Consider the following 4545-nt stretch of genomic DNA (forward strand, 5'->3'; position numbering starts at 1 on the left):
AAGAAAGAAAGAAAGAAAGAAAAGAAAGAAAGAAAGAAAGAAAGAAAGAAAGAAAGAAAGAAAGAAAGAAAGAAAGAAAGAAAGAAAGAAAGAAAGACAGAAAAAATCAGATGTGGCAGGACTGGGCCAGAGGTCCTCCTGGCAACCAGATGTTGGGTCCCAGCCCCTCTTCTTACCCAGGCACAGGCCCTAAGGCCTGTTTCGCTCAGGCAGTGACTTGCCTGGCCACTGAAGGCATTTCGGTGTGCGACCCCTGCTGGAAAGCTACCAAAAAGCAGGCGGCATGGAGGAGAGAGGAAAAAAAAAAAGTAAAGATGCCAACTGCGATCTATTTCTGTTAGGTTCAAGCTATTCCTTGGAAGAATATGTATTCATTTTTTTCTAGAACTCTGGTGGTACCACATAACTATTGACAAACTATGGCCCAGTAAATATTATTCTAACGGCCTGAAAAAGCTCTGAGCTTAATTCCCCGTGGGTAGAGGAAGCTGAGAAAGCGTCATGCCAGAGGCAGGCCTGAAGATGGATTGGGAGAGGATGTACATCAGCTGGTTACAATTCTGGCTAACTCAAAGAGAAAAAGGAATTTACTTGAAGACTGAGGGTGACCTCTAGGAATTGAGGAGAAGCTGAAAATCCAGGCCTGTTAAAAGGGAAGGGATGAAGGGAACCTTAGGGTCAGGAAGCATGGCAGGATCATGCCATGGGAATAGAACCCAGGGGAAATGCTGACAGATTCATGCTGTTGCTCAAGCCACTTGATTCATGACTCAGGGTGGTAAATGAACACTTAGCTGTCCTTGCGTCCTTTAGCTAGTCCCTCAAGATGCCAGGTCCCAGGTTGGATCATCCTGAGCTTCAGTTCAGGGCCCAGAGAGATGAACAAGCAGAGAGAAAGCTCCACCTCCCACTGAGAAGTCCCTCCATGGGCACCTTCCAAAATGCAAAAGTCTACTATGGATAAGGAGGATTTCAGGTGGTGATGGGAGGAATACGGCAAGGCAAACAGCGCAGCGGAGCAGAACGAGAACAGACAGACCCAAACTCCAATCTGGAATCCTCTGTTACCTTCAGAAAATCAGTTAACTTTTTTTCTGATCTGCAGATTCCAGATCTTTAAAATAGAAATCATGCCATCTGCCCGTGCACAACACAGGGTGGCTGTGAAGATTCTGTTCAATCATTCATTCACTTATTTCAAAAATACTTACGGAGCCTTTACTAAGTGACCAGGCACTTAGCTAGGTCCTGGGGGCAAATTTGGAATGCTGAAAATGCAACAGAGAGCCCCTGCTTTATGCTGATTACAGGTTCAGACAAGGGAGACCAAGGGCATCTCCTACAGCTGAGCATGTATCACTTTTCCCCAACTGATACACGCCTCTGCAACTTTCCTCCTTTCCTGATTAATCAGTATCAGGGCCCTTTCTCCAAATAGATATAGATAGATAGATAGATAGATAGATAGATAGATAGATAGATAGATAGATAGATAGATAGATATTTAGGACATATAAAATCCATGAAGTTAAAAAGAAAAAAAAAACTCTAAAAAATTAACTCTGATCCTGAAAACAAAAAACTAATCGTTCTGAGAAGCATTGAGGCCTGATACTGATGGATTTCAGGTGATCACAAGGAGATACTGGCCCATTGTATGAAATCCTCTCCCCTATTTAATGTTTAGCATATGCAATTCACACAGACATACACAAATTCTAATTAAAATTAACATTAAAATAGACCAAACGAACTTTGCAGGGAAAGCATATTCAGTAGCCCTGAACATTTTCCACCAGGGTTTTAGAATTGCCAAAATGCTCTTCACATACATTTTCTTACTGTCTCATAATAACCTTTTAGTCTCTATTTTTCAGAGGAAGAAGCTGAGAGATTCTTTCCCTTTTGCTTCAGGCCTGGGGCAAGAAGCTGGCTCCAAATCTGGCTAGCAGGCTCCCCAGCCTCCACACTTAGAAAGGGCAGCTTCACAGGAAGCACTAGGTCATTGCTGGAGTTGAAGGAAGATAAACCAAAGTGATGGGGAACAGCCGCCTTTTATCCCAATGCCCACTGAAAAGTTACTATTTCCTACACAGCCTCTAGAACATTATTACTCTCCAGCTTCGCCTTCACCCCCTCCAAGACTGCAAGGACTCTGGCTTGGAGACAAGCCCTGCAACCTGCTGCCTGAGCCTTGACCCTGGCTATGGGCTCCGCGCCATCAGGGCATCAATCCATTTTAGTGTTGCTCTCCCCAACCTCTAGCCTCAACAGAGAGAACAGGACTCAGTACATATGGTGGGCACGTGCTACCCTGGGTAGAGGCCCTGGTGGAGGGGAAAGGCAGTCCATATTTCTAGCCCCTTCCGGGCACCATCAAATGGTGATTTAAAGTAAGAAAATCTTTCACACTGTTTTCCCTTCAAAGAGCTCTTTCAGGGCTTCTCCAGTAAGGGAGTTCCCTCTTTTGACAACAAAAGTGCAAGTCTCAACTGTATTGTGGAGTCCAAGTAAAGGGTTCCTGAACATCTACACTGTGGAAAGCAGGACTTTAAGCTGGAGGACTTCTGGCTTCATAGTAGGGGTACCAATTACAGAGCTGAGAGCCCTGCGCTTTTCTCGATCCCATTTTCAAGTTCAAGGTACCACTTTCTCACCAGTTTCCTGAGGGGGGAAAAAAATTCCCATCTTAAAGCTACAGTGCATCCTACACCAGGCAGCTTCACCAATCCTCACTCAGTGCTACAGTCCTAATTAACTGCTAGGACTTAGGAATGCTTAGTCACGAAGTTGTTGATGCCCCCACCCCGAACTCAGCTGAGAGTTAGAGGGACCCACGGAAGCCCCGAAAGTCTCCTTGAGAAGCTGATCTCTTTCTTCCTAGCTCTGGAGAAAACCTTATGTAACACAATGGTCCATTTGAACATGTTACTTCTGCAATCCTACGGGAGTAAAAGAATGTAAGCCCTGGAAATACAAAGAGTAAAGCGCGGATTTGCAGCTGAAGCGTCCATCTCCTGGCATTTCAGGAGGTCAGGCTTATTCTAATTGCGCCCAGTCTTTAGTGAAAACGTTGAAAGCAAGAATACTTCCAAATGCCAAAGGATGGGCTTTAGAAATATAGGCAGGCAGAAGTTAGGTTATGTCCCCCCTCCCCCTTTTAAGACGGAATTCCTGGAATTAACCCTTGAGTGGAAGTTGGTAATTGCATTTCAATAAAATAGAGTGAGATTTGGCTGCAAAGCGCGAACGCACGAGTTAGGACCCAAAGGATCATGCGTGCGCTCCTGCTGCAGCCACAAAAGCCGGCCAAGGAAGGCGCCCCGGACGCCAGGGACTCCTCCGGGGACCCGCTCCCCGGGAGAGCAGCGGGCGGCGCAGCCGAGCCCGTGGTGCCGAGGTCTCGAGAGCTCTGACTGCGGGAGGAGGAGCAGGTACACTCCATCCCCAATCCCTTGGCCATTCCTCGCAGCTGCTCTCTCTTAGCAGGGTACCGCTTTTGGGAGCGCAGTGTGAAGAGTGGATTTGGAATCGCCTCCCCAGAATCCCCCCAAAAGCATCTTCCTCCAAGTAGTGGATAAAAATAGCCGGCGGATAATGCTGGCGGAGGAGCGAGACGCGCTCAAGGCAAGGCAAAGCAAGGCAAGGCAACGTCTGGTCCTGCACAGTGGAGACCGGAGGAGCGATGCAACCCCACTCCCAAAAGAGGGGCCTGGGTGTGCGAGGAAGCGCGGACGCCCGCCCGCGGAGGAGATGAAATGGAAGGCGCACAGCACCGGCACACAACAGCGGAGCGAAGCAAAGCACACCCCACACACCCGCGTCCTGAATCCCCGCTCCTGCTCTCGCCGGCTTCTCCATCCTATTCCCGGTTCTGGAAGCCGGCCCTCCGGCTCCCGGGACAGGCCAGGGCCAGAAGGGGGAGCAGCGCGCGGTCCGCGGTCTGGCTCGGAGAGCGCACCTGAAGACGTCAGGCTTGCCGAGTCTGCTCCGGGATCGGAGAGGGGGTCTACTAGCTCCCTCCGCGGGTGGGCGCCCCGCCTCCCCGCACCCTCATCTACCGCCACCACCCAAGGTGCTCGAAATAGAAACAGAGGCAGAAAAAAAAAAATAGGTAAAAAGTAAAATGAAAAAGCAGGACGGTGTAGAATTGGCATTCGGAAAAGAGGCTACCTACAGTTCATTGCCTTATTCTCTCTCCTCCCGAGCATCCCCACCCCTCGGGAGATGTCCCAAGTCTTCTCCACTCCGACAAAATGCAAAGGCATTCTAGACCTAGGTTTCCCCACCCGGGATGCTCTCTCGACCCACTGACTTCTGCTGACTGTATCCCTGCCCCAGTTTCCAGCCAGAGTGGTACCCGGGCTTTGCTGTGCGCTGCGCTCCGGCTGCCCCGTACCGTCCTAGGGAGATGCGGCAGGCAGGAGCGAAACCGATTTTGCTGGGGAGGATCCAATCCACAAAGTCAGAAACCCGAATACCTACCTGTCCATTAAATACACACACACACACACACACACACACACACACACACACACACACACA

General features: G+C 49.2%; 1 protein-coding gene across 4 annotated transcripts in view; it reads right to left on the minus strand.

Annotated features, from left to right (window-relative positions):
- The window catches only part of HS3ST1 (heparan sulfate-glucosamine 3-sulfotransferase 1), a 67145-nt gene that overhangs the window by 55720 nt on the left and 6880 nt on the right, over positions 1–4545 (minus strand). The window lies entirely within an intron of this gene.

Source organism: Callorhinus ursinus, unplaced genomic scaffold (assembly GCF_003265705.2).
Source record: "Callorhinus ursinus isolate GAN/ISIS: 27379988/994484 unplaced genomic scaffold, GSC_fseal_2.0 scaffold4, whole genome shotgun sequence".
In the NCBI taxonomy this organism is placed as follows: Eukaryota; Metazoa; Chordata; class Mammalia; order Carnivora; family Otariidae; genus Callorhinus; species Callorhinus ursinus.